General features: G+C 47.7%; 2 long non-coding RNA genes across 2 annotated transcripts; one reads left to right on the top strand and one right to left on the bottom strand.

Annotated features, from left to right (window-relative positions):
• Nucleotides 1-228: 228 nt before the first annotated feature.
• LOC120883152 lies at nucleotides 229-7,022 on the bottom strand. The gene is made up of 2 exons (XR_005725700.1): nucleotides 5,948-7,022; nucleotides 229-1,411 (listed from the first exon to the last, which is right to left on the bottom strand). It is a non-coding gene; the product is annotated as an uncharacterized LOC120883152 (long non-coding RNA).
• An 8,123-nt stretch (nucleotides 7,023-15,145) lies between these two features.
• LOC120883158 lies at nucleotides 15,146-22,314 on the top strand. The gene is made up of 3 exons (XR_005725702.1): nucleotides 15,146-15,234; nucleotides 21,648-21,723; nucleotides 22,033-22,314. It is a non-coding gene; the product is annotated as an uncharacterized LOC120883158 (long non-coding RNA).
• Nucleotides 22,315-22,417: the final 103 nt, after the last annotated feature.

A 22,417-nucleotide genomic window follows, 5' to 3' on the forward strand; every position in this document is an offset into this window, starting at 1 on the left:
TGTAACTTATTTACAGGTAACATATGATACAGCTGTGTAACCATGTAGCTTACTTACATGTAAGGTACAACGTAACTTATTTACAGGTAAGGTATGCTGTAACTGTATAACCATGTAGCTTATTTACATGTAATGTACAATGCAACCACATAACCATGTAACTTTTACTGTGTCTATCCTCCAATACCCCCGCCCACTGTACACACACATAAATAATAGAATCTAAGCTCCAGAAGACCAAGAATTTTACTCTGTTTTGTTCACTGATGTATGCCAAGCACCCGTGCTAGTACCTCGCAAATAAATATTTGTTGAATGCATGAACCAGTGCTTCTAATAAATGGTGTATTGGCTATCTACTGCTTTTTAACAAATTATTCCAAACTTAGTGTCTGAAAACAACATACATTATCTCACAGTCTCTGTGGGTCAGGAATCTGGGCATAATTTGACCGGGTCCTCTGCCTCAGGGTGGGTCATGAGTGGCCTCCAGGGCTGTGGTCTCACTTGATGGCTTGACTAGGGAAGGATCCATTTCCAACCTCACATGTTTGTGGGGAGATGGACTGAGGGCCTCAGGTCCTTGCTGGTTGTTGGCTGGAGGCCTATTCAGTTTCTTTGCCACACGGACCTCTCCAGAGAGAAGATGGAGAGAAGAGCCAGCAGGTTGCTTCATCAAAGCCAGCAAGGAACAGAGTCGGTGTGGAAGACAGAAGTTGCAGTGTTGTATAAAGTAATCCCAGAAGCATCTTCCAATCAATCACCCTTGTCTATTCTGTTGGTTAGAAGCATGTCTCAGGTCCTGCCCAAATACAAGGGGAGGGGGAACCAGGAAGACACAAACAGCAGGGAGAGAGAATCCCCCAGGACCATCTTAGAGCCTGCCCATGTGGCATTTCTTTTTCTATGTAAAAGAGACAGTGTGATGTAGTCAGGAGAGCCCTGGGCTTGCAGTCTACAGTGCTGGGTGTGGACAAGTGGCTTTGCCACTTGTCATGTGAATGTGGATGAGGCCACGTCACCTCCCTGAGATCCAGTTCCCTGCTTTCCATGGGGATGGTCATGAATCTCTCAGGGAATTCTGCAGAGGAGGCAGTGAGCTGTGTAGGAAGGCCTCCAGCATACATGCAGATGTCCATGGTTCTTCAGGCTTGAGCCCCCGTTTTCTCCAGAGGACAGTTCAACAATGAAGTCCCTTAAAGATGAGGGCAGGAGACACTGCCCTCACCTGTGACACAGCCTCCTTGAGGACCCCAGCCCAATGCAGCAGGGAAATGGCAGCCATGGCAGGGTTAAAGCATGATGTTGGCCCAAGACAGAATCATGACTCTCAGGCAGACAGGCAATCAAAGGGTGGCAAACAGCTTCCTGAGCTCACTGTTTGATTGAGGGAACAGTAAGATGTCACAGCCTGTTCAAAGGAAAATGCGAAGAACAAACACTTCTATAGGCTGGAATATTGGCGTGAACTTACAATTTGTGCAAAACTGGCTTTGAGTGGAAGGATTTGACAGCCATGGGGTGAGGGCTGTCCCTTCATCACATAGTCGACAGTGGAGGGGCATCTGCATCGCCACCCATTCCTGACAACTTAGACTGTAGAATAGCTCAAAGACAATGGAAAACTGGAATCAGAAAACCCAGAAGGTTGAGCTCTAAAGAGAGCATTTTCTCACTGGAGATGCCCAGCAAACGTGTCGCTTGTTCCAGGTCTCCATATACTAGTCATACACTAGTGTATTACTTTGCTGGGGCTGCTGTAACAAAGTGCCACAGACTGCGTGTGAGTGCCTGTGCTTAAATAATTTCACATATGTTTGTGTTTATTGGCTGTGCTGGGTCTCTGTTGCTGCTGGGCTTTTCCCTAGTTGGAGTGAGCACGGAATACTCTCTAGTTGTGGTGCGTGGGCCTCTCATTGGAGGGGCTTCTCTTGTTGCTGAGCATGGGTCCATGGGCTTCAGCAGTTGAAACACATGGGCTTAGTTGCCCCACAGCACATGGAATCTTCCCATACCAGATCAAACCAGCGTTTCCTGCGTTGGCAGGTGGCTTCTTTACCACCCAGCCACCAGGGAAGCTCCAGACTGCATGGTTGAGCAACAGTTATTCTCTCAAGTCTGGAGGCCAGGAGTCCAAGATCAAGGTGTGGACAGAGCTAGTTCCTTCTGAGGCTGGAAGAACAGCCTGCAGTCACTGTCCACAGTGATTTTGGAGCCCAAGAAATTAAAATCTGTCATATATATATATATATATACACATATATATCAGCTGCTACCACAAAAAAAACAACTTTCTCCCGGTTTTATCCTGACATTTTATTAACCAAGTTTTTAAATTAAGTCTTCTTTATATAAATAAGTTCCCTGATACAAACTCATGTTTTTAGGCTGTGAAACTAATTTTCTTCTTATCACTTTCAGGCACCCAGAGTCTTAACTGTAATACTGGATCTTCACCTAGATTTTTGCTACATAAACTGTATTGTTCAGTTAAAAAGAAAGAAAGACAGATCACGAAGCACCACCTGAGGACGGCAGTAGCGGTTCTCGGCCTTTCCCTGTGTGCACAGCCTTTGACAACTTTGCCAATGAAAGAGCTTTGTCCCGGCCATGTCCCAGAACAGCTGTGCCCATGGCACAAAGCTTTGCCTGCGGCTCCTATTTCACAGCAATCATCTCTCCCTGGCCTCGTCACGGTCACTCCACGATGACTGCCCACCCCTCAGACCAACCACGAGTTCAGGAAATTGGCTGCTCCCGATGAAAGCTGGGTGGTGACCCCTTTACAGCAGGACCCCATCAGACCTCCTTGGGCCATTCGGCTGCCAGTGACACAGTGACCTGGCTGCTTGTTGGCAACCAGCAACTTTCCAAACCCAGCTGCTGCCTCAGCTTCCTTTGTGATCGGGCCAGTTTCTAAATTAGGTTCACAGTCAAGAGGCATGGTCTGTGATGTCGTGCATGTGAAAATCTGTTTCTCCTTGAAGTACAAAAGTTAATACCAACAAAAGCTTTTGCAGGGCTGAGCTCACTTTGTTCTAGTCTTGTCCACCAGTGTCGGGGGTCCAGGGAGGTGGATGGACAAAACCCACCTCTGCCCAAAGCATCCAGCCAGGCTGTGCACCCACTTCCTGGTCCGAGAAATGGAACCAATAAGCAAAATTCAACTTCTCTTTGTTGTTTGCTATGAAGAGTGATCCAATTTAAACAGTACTCGAAGGTCCCTGGCTTATTTCACTGAGCTCAGTATCTTCAGCATTCCTCCACGTTGTAGCTCATGGCAGGAGTTCCTTCTTTAAGGTGGACTGATATTTCATAGTCAGAACAGAGCACCTTGTTTATCCATTCACACATCAATGACACTTGGACTGTGTCCACCCTGTGGCTACTGCGAACAGTGCTGGTGTGAACACACTGTACAGATCCTTGTTTCACAAGTGGGATTGCTGGATCATATAGTAATTTTATTTTTAATTGCTTGAGGTATCGCCGTACCGTTTTCTACAGTGGCCATGTAATTTGACATTCCCATCAGCAAGGCCCAAGGACTGCAATTTCTCCACATCTTTGCCAAAAGTTATTATTTTCTGGTTTTTGATAGTGGCCATTCTCATGGGTGTGAGGTGCTAGCAATGATTTTTAAGACTCTTTTGCTTTCAAATTTCTTTTGCTGTCTTTCCCTCCCCTTCTACCTTCTGAAATACTTAAAAGGTTTTATATATGTATATATATCATAAAAAGAAATTCTTAAAATGAGGAATTGGGAAGTTTAAAGTTAAATTTCCCAGAGGGGTTGGAATGAATGACTTTATACCACCCTGAACTCTCCCGGCCAGAGCCTGCCCTGTCATACTTTACAGCTGGATTTGAGGTTCATGAAAACATACAGTATTATAAATTAAAACTACTTTAAACTCATTTTATTAATTTATTTAAACTTACAATAAGAAACTGATTCCCTGTTATTCAATGATAAATAGCACTCGTATGAAAAATCATTATTTGAAAAAACATGATTAGTGAGAACAGTGGTATACTTCATACTCTGCAAATCTTTTTAACGTCTAGCTTAACAGAAGACAGCTGGATCTCAGGTCTGCTTCTGTGTTCAGACTGTTGTAATGTGTTGCTTCAGTTGATGTCTGTGAAGAAAGTTTGGCCTTGCGGAGGTGTGTAGCAGGATAGTGGAGGAGAGTTTACACAGACTCTCCACCTGGCACAAGGACATTTCTCTCAGGTTTCTTGCCACGTGGACTACAGCACCAGAGCAATGAACCTTTCCTAGCGTTAGACCAGACCGCATTGGTCTCTCTGGCTGGTTGGATGGATCTGTTTCTCACACATGATTTTGTAACGTGGCCATTTAGTCATTTGGAAAATATTAATTCCCTGAGTTATGCACTTATTCCAAATGTTGGCCCATTTCAGCGTGTCTGTGCTCAGTCACTCAGTCGTGTCTGACTCTTTGCAGCCCCATGGACTGTAGCCTGCCAGGCTTCTCTGTCCATGGCATTTTCCAGGCAAGAATACTGGAGTGGGTTGCCATTTCCACCTGCAGGGTATCTTCCCGACCCAGGGATCAAACCTGCTACTCTTGCGGTTCCTGCATTAGCAGGCAGATTCTTTACCACTGAGCCACCTGGGAAGCTTGACCCATTTCACTAGACAATATAAAAATCAGAATTGTCGGGAATGTAAATTGATGCAGATACTATGGATAACAGAAAAGAGATTCCTCAAAAAATAAAAATAGAACTACCATATGATCCAGCTATTCCACTTCTGGTTTCCAGGCAAGAGTACTGGAGTGGGTTGCCATTTCCTTCTCCAGGGGATCTCCCCAACTCAGGGATCAAACCCCAGTCTCCCACATTGCAGGCAGACACTTTAACCTCTGAGCTACCAGGGAAGCCCCTTCCAAAGACTATAAAAACACTAATTCAAAAGATATATGCATTCAGTGTTCACAGCAGCATCATTTACAATAGCCAAGACATGCAAACAACCTAGGTGTCCATCAGCAGATGAATGGATAAAAAAAGTGATTTATATAAGGGACATTCTTAGTGACACTGTCCTTCCTTTACGGTGAGAGTGTGTCAGTGAGCTGCCCGGGGACAAACAGGCAGGGGCTTCTGCCAGGTCTTCACCGGGGGCCCAGAAAAATGCAAGGAACGTCTTAGTATTATCAGATAAGTACTTCTTTGTATCATTTATTTTTCAATTGAAGTATAGTTTATTTACAATGTTGTGTTAGTTGCAAATGTACAGCAAAGTGATTCAGTTATAAATATATATATGTACATATTTTTTTTTCTTCAGATTTTTTCCCATTATAGGTTACTTATAATTCCCTGTGCTGTACAGTAGGTCCTTGTTGTTTACCTCTTTTATGTATAGTAGTGTGTATCTGTTAATCCCAGACTGCTAATTTTTAAAAGGAGTGTTGACCATGCTGATCCCTGAATGGGTCTGGACACCCTCGCTTTGAGAAAAGCTGGTTAGGTGTGCGTGTCCCACGGGAGAATGCTGTCCTTGGAATGGTTTCTCGTTGGTTACCTGCCAGATCTCTCCAACATTGTCTTCTCCTTTCAATCTTTCCCCTGCTTATTGTCCTGTAGCTGGGAGCCAGCACGGAGCAAGGTCCCAAGCGGGTGTTCAGTGGTCCGTGTGACCCTTCCTCTTTTTCTTTGGAGCAGAACCCTCATTTCACACACTCCCCCTGGCCCTCTCACTCCACAGGAACCACGCAAATATCATCTGTGCCAATCATTACAAATGGCTTGGTCTGTAATCCCGTAAGAGATCTCTTGTGAGGAGGTCGCCAAGCAGTGGACATGTGACAACAGCAGCAGGAGCGAGCAGCCAGCACGTGCGCCCGGGTGTCCAGGGATTTAACAGGATTCAAGTCGTACAAAGCACACTCTCACACCGCAGTGGAACTTACCACGAATCAGCAACAGAGGTGACAGGAACCTTCCCACCACCACCCCAGTATTTGGACCCTGTATCATCACATGCCCTTGGGGCAGAGTACACAGAACACAAGGTTTGCCCTTCTGACTCTCTGCAGGCATCCAGGTCATGGTCTTGAGCGCAGGTAGCCCCGCCATCCCCTCCCATCCACAGTGCAGCATCATCTCGCAGAGCTGAGGCTCTGGGCCATGGAGCAGCAGCTCCCTGCCCCTGGGGGAGGGTGGCGAGGGGGGTCACAGTTCTGCCCTCTGTCTCTGCCTCATTGGAGGGGAATTGGGCAATGTTTGTCTTTCGGTGATTGGTTTATGGCACTGGGCACGGTGTCCTCAGGGGTTCATCCACGTGGTGGTGTGGGGCCGAATTTCCTTCCCTTATAAGGCTGAATGATAATCGTGCTGTATTCTGAAAGAGAGAAAGAGAGAGAGGATTTCTTGACTAGATCAATGAACAGTCAAAACATGATAATCAGCAGAGGGTAGAGTGAGGGGAACAGACCACACAGCAGGAAGGAGAAGGCTCAGGGTTCTGGGCACACAGGGGAAGGGGCCAGAGCCAGCACCCAGGTCCTGTTTTAAGGGAGGTGCCCACTCTGATAGGCTGGAGGAGACACGAGGCCAGAGCTGTGAGGTGACCCAGGATGTGCGGCTGTCACTCGGCCGGGTCTCAGCCGCGATTCCTGGGGCTTTGGGAAGGTTAGTTTCATGTGTCTGCGAGGCTGGCCTGGGGTCCCAACTGTGTCTAGATGCTGATGTTTGAGTCAGACTTTGAGTACAGCAGGTCACCCTCTGCAATGCAGGTGGGCCTCACCAAACAGGTTGAAGGACTTAAGAGGAAAGATTGACTTTCCCTGGGGAAGAAGTTTTCCCAGCAGACTGCTTACCTGAACTTCCAGCCTGCTAACCCGCTTGCACACTTAAGGCTTGCCAGCACCGACACGGCACGAGCCGTTTCCTTAAAAACAGTCTGTGTCTCTGCGTCTATGTGTGTGTCGTGGTCACATCAGTCCCTCAGTCACGTCTGACTCCTTGTGATCCCCCTGAACTGTAGTCTGCCAGGCTCCTCTGTCCATGGGATTCTCCAGGCAAGAATACTGGAGTGGATTGCCATTCCCTTCTCCAGCAGATCTTCCTGACCCAGGGATCAAAACCCAGTCTCCTGCATTGCAGATGGATTCTTTACCATCTGAGCCACCAGGGAAGCCCCATGTAGTATGTACATATATCTATGTATCTTTCGTCCTTTTATACAGGACATGGACATGAACTTGGGCAAATTTCGGGAGATGGTGAGGGATAGAGAGTCCATGGGGTTGCAAAGAGTCAGACATGACTGGGTGATTGAACAACAAAGCAACAACAATCTGTCTATCTATCTATCTCTCTATCCTGCTGGTTCTGATTCTCTGGAGACCTCTAAGACAGGACCCCTTTTCTGTCTCTATGTAGGTCCTTATACACTGAGGCCACCAGGAAAGAAGCGGGCTTCATTTTTTTACTGCACCATTCTGTCCTTTCCTACTGTGGCCGGCAAGGTCCCTGTGGGAGGACCCTGGAGGGCTCATGTCTGGGTTCATCCTAGAGGGATGATACAGTTGGGGGCTTAGCCTCCCAAGACATGCTTTTGAGTCCCGCTTCCTCTCTGGCCACAACCATCATGATCCTTGGGAAGGGTGTCCTGCCTGGAAGGGCTCACCTGCCTGATTTGAGGAAGAGTGAGTGAGAAGAGGGATTAGAGAGGACACACAGACAGGAGGATGGCTGCCAGCCTCTCTCTTAACCCTGCCCAGCGGCTGGCCATGCTGACATTTGCAGGGCCTGGGGTCTCTGTGGCTTGCCGGGTAAGGCTGACAATGGAAGTCTGGGGGAGAGAGAGGAGGAGCTGGCACGCTGTCCTCCTGCCCTTGAGATGGCTCAAAATTAGCACAAAAAGGAGCATTGAAACAAAACATTTTTTTCTTTTCTTCTTGCCCCCTCATTCTTGGCTCTTTTCTGAATCTTGCTGAAATGAATGTTTACCCTCTCTTGAGAAATCAGGGAATGGAGCTACTGTTTCTACAACGTATTTTCAATGAAAAGGAAAGAGAGAACCAAGTCTGGGTGGGTGGCAGCTGGCCGACAGCTGGCCGTCCTGCGGGCTGCACTGCCCTCTCTTTGCCCATCGGACTGGGTGGCCTGTCGTGTGTTTGCATCTGCACATATTACATGATCCAAATGCAGTTTTAGATAATGCAGATCAATATACTTCTTTTAGGTGCAAATATTAGAGCCAGTAGAAAAATTAAAGAATAGGATTATTACAGGAAAACAGTATTCATGCAATTAGAGACCTGGAAGAAAACTCCTGGTCCCTTTATATGGGGAGAAAACTGTCCCGACAAGTTGAAGGCTCTTGGCAGCCCCAAGGGCCATGAAGACAGGCTGGGCCCTCATCCCGCTGGGGCTCTTCAGGCTTAACTACCTCTTCAGGGCACCCTTTGTGACTGCCTTCAATTTGAACAAAGAACACAGACGCTTTCCTGGTCAGGATTCAAATGTCTTGTTTAACAATGAGAAGGAACCCTGTATAATTAGCTAAGTGTTTGCCAATTACATATAAAAGTTTTCAAAGCCTTATAAAAAGCATTTCTCACTTATTCAGATTCCCCTGTAAGCTTATTTATCTCACATCTTATTATCTCACAGCCGAAGTGTTTGCTAACAAAGATGTTTCCACTCCTGGCTTGTTCTAACCCTCAGCCATCCTGAATTCCTGAAGACATGTTTGCTCTCTGTTTTTAAAAATTAAGGAGGCCTTGAGCTACAGAGTAGTTTAGGGTACATTTTTGGTTCGTTTTTAGCAAGGTGTGCATTGGCTTTTTCCACGATTATCGTTTCTTGAAACAGCTGTGGGGCCCTGTTTCTGAGGCCAGGAGGAGTTCCTGCTTCCCCCTCCTCCATCAGTCACTTCAGCGGCTCAGGCGGAGGAACATGCACCCTCACCTGGCAGGGATGTTCTTCTTTTTTTAATGATTATTATTATTTTTAGCTTACTTCTTTTTGGCCGCGCTGGGCCTTCTTTGCTGCCCGAGGGCTTTCTCTAGTTGCAGTGAGCGGGGGCTACTCTTCCAAATGAGGGTTTCTCAGTGCCATCTCTTGCTGTGAAGCATGGGCTCAGTAGTTGAGGTGTGGCAGCCTAGTTGCTCTGCAGCATGTGGGATCTTAGTTCCCTGACCAGGGATGGAACCCACACCCCCTGCATCAGAAGGATGAACCACTGGACCACCAGGGAAGTCCCTGGGAGGGATGCTGTTGATAAAACCCAGAGGCATTCTTTTCCTTTCAGAAGGTTTTTTTTTTGGCACCAGTCTTTAGCTGATGCACTTTGTCTTATCACAGAAAGCTCAGGGGTTTGTAAGAAGCCCACAACATCGTCTCAAGCAGGGGCAGGTTTGCTGGTCTGCAACAATGCAGCATGAACTCTGATGCTTCCCGGGTGGCTCAGTAAAGAATCCACTTGCAATGCAGGAGACCTGGCTTTGATCCCTGGATCGGGAAGATCCCCTGGAGAAGGGTATATCAACCATGCCAGTATTCTTGCCTGGAGAATTCCATGGACAGAGGAGCCTGGAGGGCTACAGGACCCAAAGAGTAGGACACGACTGAGAGACTCTTACTTTTTTTCAAGTCACTAAGCACACTTCTTCCAACATAGCCCCAGTGTTATGATGGGCACAGCTTTCTCGGATGAATCAGCCCCTCCCGTCGGCTCACAAATTCCCCACACTCAGGGCACCCCCTCAGTCAACCTGAGTTGGGTTGGTGGGAATTAACCAGCTCTGCACCTCCTTTTTTTTTTTTTTTGAAAGTGAAAGTGAAGTCGCTCAGACGTGTCCGACTCTCTGCGACCCCGTGGACTGTAGCCTACCAGGCTCCTCCGTCCATGGGATTCTCCAGGCAAGAATACTGGAGTGGGTTGCCATTTCCTTCTCTAGGGGATCTTCCTGACCCAAGGATTGAACCCAGGGATTGAACCCGGGTCTCGCACATTGGAGGCAGACGCTTTAACTTCTGAGCCACCAGGGAAGCCTTTTTTTAGGGTGTGGGGGGGTGATATAATTGCTTTACAATGTTGAGTTAGTTTCTGTTGTACAGTGGAGTGAATCAGCTATATATGTATATATATACATCCCCTCCCTCTTGAGCCTTCCTCCCACCCCCCCATCCCACCCTCCTAGGGCACCACAGAGCACTGAGCTGGGCTCCCTGTGCTACACAGCAGCTCCCCACCAGGTGTCTATTTTACACACCGTGGTGTGTACATGTCAATGCTCTCTCCCAGTTCACCGCACCCTGCCCCTCTCCCTCAGCTCTCTCTGTATGCGTCTTTATTCCCTGCATCTTGTTTTTATTCACTGTGTTCATCTGCCTTTGGAAACCGGTGATTTATAAATAAGTATTTATTATTGATCATTGACAAGATGGGAAATGTTATGCATGTGGAACTCCAGAAATAAATCACCAGTGACTGGGCGACCCATGTTTTATCCATTGCAAATATATTTCCTGCATCAGCAGTTTGCCCAGATGGCCTTCCAGTTTGTCCTATGAAGATGAGATCTTCCCGTGGAGCTAGGATGCTTGGAACATTTTCTCTTCCTCTTCATGGCCCTGCTTCCCCTGGGTTCTAGTCTACTGTCTGTCTCCTTGTCGACAATCCCTCAAGGTGTGATGCAATCATGTGAGGGCTGTGACTCACACTCGGTCTTGTGTTGTTTACGAGCCATCCTTCTCCACGGGACGAAATGTGCTCTAAGGACAGGTCACATGTGGCACACAGGGGCAGGTGTTACTGTTATCTTTTCAACCTTTTTATTTTGGAAATTTTGTTTGCACAAAAGTAGAAGGAACAGGCTTCTCTGTGGTCCAGTGGCTAAGACTCCAAGCTTTCAGTGTGCACGGGGCCCGGGTTCTATCCCTTGTCAGAGGACTAGATCCCACATACCACAACTAAGACCTGGAGCAGCCAAATAAATAAATAAAAATAAAATATTTTTTAAAAAGTAGAGGGGAGAGTATCATGAACCTGTGTGACCCATCATTCGGCTATAAGATTATCAACATTTTGCCAATTTTTATGACTTTTTTTCCTTTTTATTATTAGAGTAATAGTTGATTTATAATGTTGTGTTAGGTCCTGACATACAACAGAATGATAACATACATTATCTGAATTCTTTTTTTGGATTCTTTTCCATTACAGACACTACAGTTCCCTGTGCCATACAGCAGGTCCTTGTTTATTTTATATACAGTAGTGTGAATATGTGTATTAGGCACTCAATCATGTCCGACTCTCTGTGACCCCATGGACTGCAGCCCACCAGGCTCCTCTGTCCATGGGATTCTCCAGGCAAGAATACTGGAGTGGGTTGCCATGCCCTCCTCCAGGGGAATATATTAACCCCACACTCCTAATTTATCCCTTCCCCACCCTTTCCCCTTTGGTAACCATAAGTCTGTCTTTTATGTCTGTGAATCTCTTTCTGTTTTGCAATAAATTCATTTGTATCTTTCTTAGATCCCACATAGATGTGTCTTTCTCTGACATACTTCACTTAGTATGATAATCTCTGGGTCCATCCGTATTGCTGCAAATGACAGTATTTCATTTTCTCTGGCAGTTGAGTAATATTCCATTATTTGTACCACACCTTCTTTATCCATTCCTATGTCAATGTTTTGCCAATCTTGTTTCATCTATTTCCCATCCTTTTCTCTTCTCACACAGTGAGTGAAAGTCGCTCAGTCATGTCCAACTATTTGTGACCCCATGGACAGTAGCCTACCAGGTTCCTCTGTTCATGGGATTCTCCAGGCAATCCCAGGGATTGGACCTGGATCTCTGGCATTGCAGGCAGGCTCTACACCATCTCCTTACATAATTATAACAAATCCCAGACATTGTACTGTTTCACTACAGTAGAATGCATGTGTTAAAAATTCCACTTTATGGGAAAATGGAGGCACTGACAAGTGAAGACTCTCACCCAAAATGAAACACCGAGACTTTGGGGAAGATTGGTTCCAGAAGCCACTTTCCCTCCATCCTAACAGCACTGCTGCCAACCGAAGCTACCTTCTGCACACGGGCTGACTTAGTCGTGCACCGAGCGCATCACCCACGACACAACGCCTGAGGTATTCAAACAGATTCATCACAGAGAGTTATGTCAGCCCACAAGTATTTAAATTAAGAGCTCACTCCCTGAAAGTAAAAAAAATCAAAGCTGCTCTAAAGAATAAGTAGGAAGCTAAATGCCCAAAGTTACACTTACTCAGAAGAATGTTATGTAAAATCCAAACATATGGAGTCATAAAGAATAAATATGTGAACTTTTGTTCAAGTGCAACCCTGAAAATACTTGTTTTTGTTGTTTTATTGGCAGCACCAACATTCCTGCGAGGAGAGTGACAGCAAACACCACCTCCTGCCAAGACATCCAGAGTTTCTGGGGTTTTTTGTTGAGTTTGGGTGCTGGGGCCTCAAGGGAACATTGCCAGACATCTGTGCCCTCTGCTGGCCTCCCCACAGAGGGCTGTGTCTTCCTTGGCAGCTCCCAGAGGCTTGTGGGCTGACTTGGGAATTTCCTTTTGTCCCTTGAGGTACCCACCCCCCCCCCCACCGCCCCCCGTAGATGTTGTATAACAGGATGTTTGGCCATCTTCCTTCCTGGGAGAGGGCCTTCACCCCTGAGACCACACCCAGGTTTATGCTAATGAGGTGATTGTGTCCGGGAGGCACAGCTTGCCAGAAAGACCTCCCATGGGTTTAGAGAGTGAGGACTTTGAGCTGCATGACCTCCAGAGAGGGGAAGGGGGCTGAGATTGGATTCAATCACGTGACCAGTTGTTCAATCATGTGTTTATAACAATCCCTAATAAGAACTCCAGACACTGGAAACTCAGATGAGCTTCCAAGTTGGCGACTCACATGGCTGGGTGCAGGGGGTCCAACACTTGCCCTCCCGGACCTCACTCTGTAGTCATCAGGACAGCACTTTTGGAGGGGGTGGTGGGAACCCCAGAATATGTAGCCAGTTGGTCAGAAGCATGAGAGGCCTGGAACCCTCAAAGTGCAGCTGGTGTCCAGAGTGAGGGTGGTCTTCTAGGGGGGTGCTGCCCTGCCCCGGTGTTGGTGTCAGAGTCCCACAGCCCACTCACCCAGGACGCAGGGACCCATCCAGGGCAGACCTGTGACCACCCCCAAGTCTCCGCACAGCACTTCAGGGCCCTGGGGGCTACCCCCTGAGGGGAGGCATGACCTCCAGCCCAACCTCTAGCCAGGGGCAGTTGAGGGCTGGGCCAGCTGCCCTAGTATCTCTCCAGTTACTGCTTCGTATCTTTGGAAACAGAACAGTCATATTAGATTTATTTTTTATTTGTTTGTGGTCACATGTGAGATATTAGTTCCCTGACCAGGGATCGAACCTGAACTTCCTGTAGTGGAAGCACAGAGTCTTAACGACTGGACCGCCAGGGAAGTCCCTGGATTAGAGTTTATCAAATAGCACACGCCATTAGGAGCTCAAATATAGAAGCAAACATAAAAATGTAGTTGCTGACAAATGAAAACCTCTCATGTCTCCAGGAGCCCTCCCTGTCCTCTGGAAGAGGTGCTCTTCTCAGGGAGCTCCCACACTTACGGGGGAGGAGGAAGCCAGACTGGTTCTCATAGTGAAGCTGGGGATGCTACCCACCCCCCGACTCCAGCCAGGAGTCCACCCCACCCCCTCCTGCACTTCGCCCTAAGGGGCCACTGCACCGGCTGCCCCCAAGCTCCTCCTCTGGTGCCCAGGTGGGCTGATCAATGCAGGTACCATCTAAAATCAGAGAGCAGCTGGAAAGTGAGGGGGTCATGCCCGGGTCACCATGGGCACCGGGTCCCCCACTCCCTGCCACAGCCTGCTTCAGGGCTCCAAGAATGCCCCCCTCCTTGCCCTCTCTTGAGGGCTCTCAGCTCTTGATAACCGCATGTGGGGAACATCCCTCGACCACAAGCTGGCAGCCAGGACAGACGAGTCCTGAGATGACTGGGTCTGTGTGTGCAGGGCCCAGTCAGCCTGGGGATGGCACTGGGGGAGACCGAGGGGCAGCAGGAAGCAGCCTGTGCCCTTTGGGAGCAGCCGTCAACCTGCCCAGCACTGAGGCTCATTGCGGGGGAGCCTGAGTGGTTCCTGCCAAACCAAGATGGGGTGAGAGGGGAAGACTAGCAGAGGTCACTAAGGACAGAGGTCAGAGGGCACAAGTCCTCAGCTGGCAGGCCAGGCCATCCACGCCTAGACTCTCCGTGCGGCAGAGACAGTGAGGTCCCTTTTCCATTGTGGGTCTGGGGTCCCCTGAGTGTCGGCGGTGAGAGACCCACCTCAAGGGCCAACAGCAGCAAACTCCAGAGATACCAGCCGACCTGCAGACCGGCGTCTCAGGTCATCTCAGGACCAGAGACGCCCGGAGTGTTGCCAGGGCAACACGGACCCTCGGGCACCACTCTGATGCTCCAGAGTGGAGTTTCTCCATGTGTGGTCCAGTCCCACTTGCCTCTCAGTCACTGGGCATTTGTCTAAAGTGCAGGTTGTTGGTGCTGAGCCCCAGGAAACCCCTGCTCCACAGCTTGGGTAAGACAGGCTGTCTGTGACTTCTCAAGCCTCCCATAGGGCTCACAGACGATGTTCTTTACACACAGACCCTCCAGTGTCCTGTTCTTTGTCTCGGGCACAGTGAGCAGAGTTTCATCCCTGTCAAACCAGATGGACACAAAGATAAACATTTCCATCCGGTGAACCAAGCCCTCCCTCTCTGACCCTGCCTATCCAGCCCAGAACCACTCTGCTGGGATGCTCTGATCTCTGGGTGGGGAAGATCCCCTGGAGGAGGGCATGGCAATCCACTCCACTATTCTTGCCTGGAGAATCCTGTGGACAGAGGAGCCTGGTAGCTACAGTCCATGGGGTCACAGAGAGTCAGACCTGACTGAGCGACTAACACTTTCTCTTTTTTGGATCACAGCCTCCCTTGACTGCAGCAGCCTGAATAAAACCAGTCTCCTCTCTTGTTTGTCCCGTCCTCACAGCTTCCATCCTGGGCCCAGAAATCAGTGTTCTCTCGGCCACACTTGGGCGAGTCCTATGAGGTCAAGTTCAAGCAGCTTGGCCCAGGAGGCAGGGGCCTGGGGACTTCTCCAGGGCTGCACACTCCGACCTCAGACAGACACCGCGCCGAGCAGGTAGGGGCATGCTGGCGGCCTGCTGGGGGAATCCGCTTTGCCAGTGCAGTTAGGTCTCCTGGGGCTTGTGTTCACAGGCTGCTCTGATTTGCCCCAGGGGGAAAAAAACAGACTTCATGAATAGAAACAGATTGAAGTAAATCAATGGTAGGAGTTTTGAGGTTGAAGCAGCCTTCTCACACATGCCTGGGACCGGGGTTCTTTCCTCACTAGTCCTCCCCACGCAGCCTTTTACTCTTTCGCCATTATCACCCCCGCTGACAATGAGTGATTCCCCTCCCTGGGAATATATCAAGGACTGCGGCGCTGCCAGCTTCCTTGGCACGGAATTCCTCTCTGAGTCACAGCCCGAGGCCATTAGTAAGGGAGGAACAGCTGCGAGGGCCACACAGCTGCGAGTCATTTGAAAATTTTATGATGAATAGAAACGTTCCATTACACAGACTTATGCATTATATATCAACCTGATACCCCTGCAATTACACCACCAGCAGTCTTTTGTTGTCCACATATTTTCCTAAGGACCCTCCCACTCCCCAAACAAAATGTTGACCATCTAGTGACACTACAGAAAAGGTCCTTCTTGCTGTGTTGTCAGATCTTTAAGAACAAATCCAACATTTTGTGAAAGGGGGAAAGAGAAGAGGAAACCCCCAGAATGCTAACAGTGCGGAAGAGAGAAAGATGCGTTTTAGACTGAATAGCCAAAAGATTCAGTAAAAATACAGGGACCATCAAAAGATGCTGAAAAAGAAGCCCTAAATGTGGTTCAAAACCCCACGAGCTCTCTGAGCTGTCCCCCGCGTTCTGGTGAGCTTGCTTTGCAACGGGACCCATGGCGCTGCCCTCACAATGCTGTAACGGACTCGATGGCACAGTGAGAAGGGGGAAGGATGGGAACTGAAGGCCATGAGCAAGAAAAGGACCTGCTAACTGTTATGTAAAGGGACTTCCCTGGTGGTCCAGTGGTTAGGACTCTGCATGTCCACTGCAGGGGGTGTGGGTTCCATCCCTGGCCGGGAGCTAAGATCTCACACACTGAGTGGGCAAAAAAAAAAAAAAAAAAAAAAAAAAATATATATATATATATATACACACACACATATATTCTATAGAGAATGGATAAACCAGGTCATACTATATATCACAAATAAAGTGATATATATATATATTTCAAATATATATATTCAATATCCCAGGATAAACCATTATGAAAAAGAATGTATAAATATAACAGAATCACTTTGCTGTACAGCAGAAATTAACACAACATCATAAATCAGATATGTGTGTGTATGTGTGTGTGTATTAAGTCACTTCAGTCATACCTGACTCTTTGTGACCCCATGGACAATAGCCCGCCAGGCTCCTCTGTCCATGAGATTCTCCTGGGAGGAATACTGGAGTGGGTTACCATGCCCTCCTCCATGGCATCTTCCCGACTCAGGGATCAAACCCACATCCCTTGTATCTCCTGCATTGGCAGGTGGGTTCTTTACCACTAGCCACCTGGGAAGCCTGAATCAACTATACTTCAATAAAATCAATTTTAAAAATAATAAAGAAAAAGAGCTGCCTGGAGGAACGCAAGGCCAAGGCTGGAGCTCATCCCGCACACGAACCTGGCCGCGTTGCAGGCACCGCCACCTCCGTCCTAAGTGTCTCCCTCCCTTCCTGGTCAGCATCTCGGGTCCCCAGCACCTATGTCAGGCTTCAGCAATCCTCTCCCCCTTTCCTTTGTTTTCATCAGCTCTGTCCTTTCAAAATTCTAAGAATAGCTTTTGGTGGCGTGAAGCTCTATTTCAGTGCCATAAACCTACATTTTTATTTGGCGCCGGAGCATCGTTTCTTTTCTGATTTCTCCCTATCCCAGCAGCAGCGACTTGCCATATGCTCCCAGGGAGACGGTGTTCTCCTCGGGCTTCTCCCAGCTGGCTTGGAGCAGAGGATGATATATTTTAAGGCTCACTCTTTAAAAACCTTGGCAAAGCTTCTGATGAACTAAACCATCAAGATCGACTTGTAACCTGGGCTCTGATTCGTTTGGATTTTGTGAGATTTTAACACCAGTGCTTAAAAGAAAGAATAAATGACTAGGGAAGCCAAGGTGGCAGGTGAGACCTGAGGGCTTGTCCTGCTCTGGAGCAGGGCTGGGTGTCTCAGGACAGAGGAAGTCGCTCCTCCTGGAGCCTGGAGGCAGCTCTTGCCAAGAGAGTGCAAGTGGTCGGTCAGGCCTCCACCACCTAAGAAAGCACAAAGAAGCTTCTTCCTGGCCTTCCCAAGTTTGCCCTTTAATGTGTTTTCCTGGTTGCCTGTTTTAGATGCGAGATTGGCACTGCTCTCCCTGAGCATGGTCTGCCCTGACTTGTCCTACCTGCTACATCCCACGTTCAGCCGGTGGGGTCAACAGAAGATACATCTTCAACCTCATTTGCAAAAAAGAGTCATTCGCTTTTTTCTTTCTTTAAAATTGTTTTCAAAGATTTAAAATTCTATTTTTGAGTAACGAATTCACATACTTCAAAGATCCAAATGGATAAAGGAACACACACATAGAACTTGTGCTCATGTCCCCATCTGTCATGGCGTAACTCTAACACATCTTTTAATCATTCTTGCGGCCCTACTATCCACACCTTTGTGGAATCCCCTCCTTGAGTGTGGGCAGAATTTGCTTAACCAGATCCCGAGCAGCCCACTTTCTGGGGCACCCGTTTCTGTCTTCACTCTCTGCCCGGCAGATGAGGCGACTCAGGTTTACTGTTCCATCACCAGTGTTACTTGGTTAATCCTTGATTTGTAAGTGTCAAGCCCATCCGTATAAGGGGGAGGTATTTTCATATGCGCAGTGCTGCAGGAGTGCTGGCAAGAGGCTCGGGTGGTTTGGAGGGAGGGAGTGGGCACCCCTCACCTTCCCCTGGTTCTTGCTGCACCCGTGTCTAGAGAGGCCTGAGGTGGGTCCCTGCCCTGGTCCACTCCCCTTTCACCAGCATCCTGCCCCCTGGCAGAAGAAAGCCTGGCTTCTCACCCTTCTGGAAGCCTCCTATACACATCATCCCAGGGATGTAAAAAAAAAATCTCCCATAAGGAAACAACTCACAGTGTCAGAGGACACCCCCACCGGTCAAGGCCCCAAGGCCCCAGGACCCCATGGTGGGACTCCCATCTCCCCGGTCTTATATGTGTGTTTCTGTGAGGAACACGGTGTAGCATTAGACACAGTTTTGGCTGCCGGGATATTGTGCATTTGGGAGAGGGGACGTGAACAATGGTCACAGGGAGCTCGACCCTTCCACGTCTGAGTGAGGAAGAAGAACTTGTGTCCTCAGTCAGCAGAGCAGACTCAGAGTCAGACCCCCTCCGCTGGCCGAGGGGAAGGCTCCCGGCTTCATCCAGGAGATAATCTTTGGCGGGTCTGAGACCCCCACTCAGCTGTCCGCCCATCATGGAGCTGGAGCAGTCAGTCGGTGCCTGCTGGATGCATGCAGGCCTCCCTATCCCGGGCGTCTTCTGCTTTTTCCCAAGAGGAAGCCCGTGGTGAGCGCGTGGCTCAGCTGTAGTTTTCCTGACTTCAGGGAGACTTGAGAAGCCCTCACTTGCCTCTGACAGATCAAGGCAACCACCTCAAGTACAAGAAACAAATACTGGAGAAAACTGAACATTTCATGTGTTCTCCAGACTTGTGGGGAAAACAGTCATTGATTTTTGCCAAAAGATAATTGGATACTATAAATGCATGCTTTTTTTTTTCTTTTTTTAAGAGGGGAAAGGGGCAATCTTGCCTGATGTCACTCATTCCTGCCCACACGTACATGTTATACTTAGATGAGCTTAACGGGAAGTACTGAGGCTTTTGTGTGTGGAGGTGCACTTGGCCATCATCACAGCACATGTGCAAGCTGGACATTGATCCCAGCCCCAGAGGTGGCCCCCACTCCCAACCCACTTTTGTAGCCGAGGAGGACCAGCCAAGTCTTCACACAGCCAAGTGGGTATATCAAGCCATCAATCAAAATATCATGTTATTTTTCTGGATTTTGTGAGGCTTCTGGCATCTACCAACTTAAAAAATTTATAAGCTATGTTTTCTGATTTTAAATAATTTTCACTTTCATACTTGATTTTGAATTCATAATTCTTCATTGTCTTTGTTTAAAAGAGCTCTCCAGGGACTTTTCTGGGCTCTCCAGGGACTTTCCTGGTGGTCCAGCGGTTAAGACTTGACACTCCCAGTGTAGGAGGCCTGAGTTCAATCCCTGATCAGGATACTAGACCCCACGTTCCCCTTGGTGTTTGAATGCTGAAACTAAGACCTGCTGCAGTCAACATTAAAAGAAAAAAGAGAGAGAGAGAAAGTTCTCTAAATTCTGTAATAGTCAGGCCCCGGAAAACCTGAAACCATTCTTGGTAGGGTCTATACTTTCTCTCTCTCTCTTTTTTTTTGCTGTTAATTTTCATTGAACCTCTTCTAGCCTTAAGTACTAGTCATTCACAGATATAGGAACTAACTGAAAAAAATAGTTGCAATACAAGTCACTAAGAAAGACATATCCAGTAAAAATTTACTTTTAAAGTTTAGATGTGTTTGTTAAAATTGGACTTTATAAGTAGGTTAGTAAGATTTGTAAAAAAATGCTTTAAGAAAAATTAGGTTTTTATTAAGATTGAATACTGTTTTTAAAAAGCTTTATATTTTTCAAAAAATAAAAAAATTTAAAATTTAAAATAATTGCAAATTTTTTAAATATTAATTTTTAAACGTCTGTTCTGTATAAGAATCCTTCAGATGTAAAAGAACTCACCTGACACTTTAAAAAATAAAAAGCATGAAATTTTAACTGTTAACTGATGGAGAGAAATTGAAGTTAAAAAGAAGGAATTGCTAAACCTCAGAAACACACTTTTTTCAAGAGACACTGGTTCCTAAAAACCCCACTAAATCGAGAAACAGCCCATGTGAGCCACGCAGAGCCTAGTGGCTGTTCTTGGCTGTTCTATTTTAGGCCTGGACTAACTTGCTCTGAAAGTTGAGTCATTCGGCCTCCAGGCTGCCTCCCCCTACCTGCTGCCTCCCCTGGGCTTGATGGACTCATCCTTAGTCAGGGTTTGTGACAGTTTCATTGTTTGTGCTAGTTACAGGCAGAGAGACTGTGTGGTCAGCCCTGCCCCCACCACACTCCCCAGTCCTGGGTCATAGTGAGCTCACTGGGTCTTCTCCGAGTGGCCGGATTTCACTGCCTCTGCTTCGTTCTTCTCCCACTAAGCAACATGGTGATGCGTGCTCGGAAGAAAGGAGCTAGAAGATGGTGCAGGTGGGGGTCAGGCAGAAATGACACGGTATCACTGAAGGTTAGAGGTCCAAATGCATGGAAAAGAAACAGGAAAGGAAGCGTGGTAGAGATATGTGTGTGGTCACTCAGTCACGTCCAACTCTGTGTGACCTCATGGACTGTAGCCGTCCGGGCTCCTCCGTCCTTGGGATTCTCCAGGCAAGAATACTGGAGTGGGTTGCAATGACCTACTCCAGGGGATCTTCCCGACCCAGGGATCGAACCCATGTCTTCTGCATTGACAGGCGGATTCTTTACCACTGAGCCACCTGGGAAGCCCCATTTAGAGATATATTGCAGGAAAATTTCCTCAAAGTGAAGAATTGTGTCAAGTAATGGAAAATGCAGATAAAACAAGAAACAGAGACATGTGATTACTATCACAGCAACTTGCTTCTTTTTTTTAAAATCATGAAGTTTATTAATTTTTTTTTTGCCACACCCTGTGGCATATGAGATCTCAGGTTGCTGAGCATGGAAGGAACCCACGCCCTCTGCACTAGGAGTGCAGAGTCCTAATCACTGGACCACCATGGAAGTCTGTAACGCACTTCTTAACGCTTCTAAGCCTGAAGAAAACATGTACTCACCCGCACTTAGGGGAGTGGGTTATTTATGAGTGTACACTGCAGACTACAGATAGCTATGTTCACAAAACACTGGACTGGGTCCTTCAAGGTGCCAGCTGGTTGTGGCCATCAAGGTCTCCCAGAGTCACCTGGCCACCCCACTGAGAGGTGCTGGGCTGGAGAGCAGGACACCACCCCTCTGCCTGGAAGCACTGCCATGACCTGTCTCTTCTCTGCTTCAAGTGTCTCCCTTTTCAATTTTACTGTCCACCTAACTAACTAGTAGGATTTGTAAAAGTGAAAGTTCCCAGGGACTTAACAAATTGTGAACAGAATAGTGAACTTGCTGGTGCCCATCACCCAGCCTCAGCAATCATCAACATTTTCCTGTTGTTTCTCATCTCTGCAGCTCAGCTCTTCCCCTAATTTTTGTGAGAATATTTCAAACACATTACCAGTTTTTCTTTTTTTTTTTTTAAGAGTAAAACCAGGTATCTCATTTCTTCTCCTGCAGGACAGAGCCTGTTATATGGACTGGATGTCTGTATCCCCCTCAAGTTCATATGTTGAAGCCCTGACCCCATGTGGAGGTATTTGGAGGTGGGGCCTTCTGGGAAGGAATTAGGGTTAGAGGGGCCATGAGGGTGGTGCTCCCAAGAGGGGATTCGTGTCCGTCCTTCTATAGAGAGATGCCAGGAAGCTTGCTCTCCAGCTCTCTGCCACGAGAGGACACAGGTCAAGGCAGCTCGTGTGCAAGCCAGGAGGGCGGCTCTCCCCAGACACTGGATCAGCCGGCACCTTGATCTTGGATGTCAGACTCCCAGCACGGAAGTTACTCCCAAAGGAGCGCCAACAGCACTTTGGCTGATAAATGTTTTACCTCTTGGTGTTTGTTTCAGATCCCTTCTAGAAGAAAGCCCACAGGAGGGCAGAGGGAAGGAGGCAAGGGGAGAAGGCAGTAGAACCGGGTCCCAAGCACCTGAAGCAAACTAGTTTAACCCACCCTTCACTGAATTAAATGGCCTGTGGCTGCCCCATAACACTGGGGTATTAAAACTTAAAACTGTGGCTCTCAGTCAAACCTACTCTCTGCCTCTTTTTGTAAGGCCCACATCAAGAATGGTTGGTTTTTTAACATCTTCAAAGAGTTGAAGAAAAGTGACAGCCATACTGATGGTATGTGGCAAAGTCGCAAATATTTACTATCTGGCCCACTTACGGAAAAACTCTTCCCATACTCCCCGTAAGGTTTAGGAGCGATTTGGTTTGCTCCTAGGTTTCTGC

This window comes from Oryx dammah, unplaced genomic scaffold (genome assembly GCF_014754425.2).
Source record: "Oryx dammah isolate SB20612 unplaced genomic scaffold, SCBI_Odam_1.1 HiC_scaffold_2, whole genome shotgun sequence".
In the NCBI taxonomy this organism is placed as follows: domain Eukaryota; kingdom Metazoa; phylum Chordata; class Mammalia; order Artiodactyla; family Bovidae; genus Oryx; species Oryx dammah.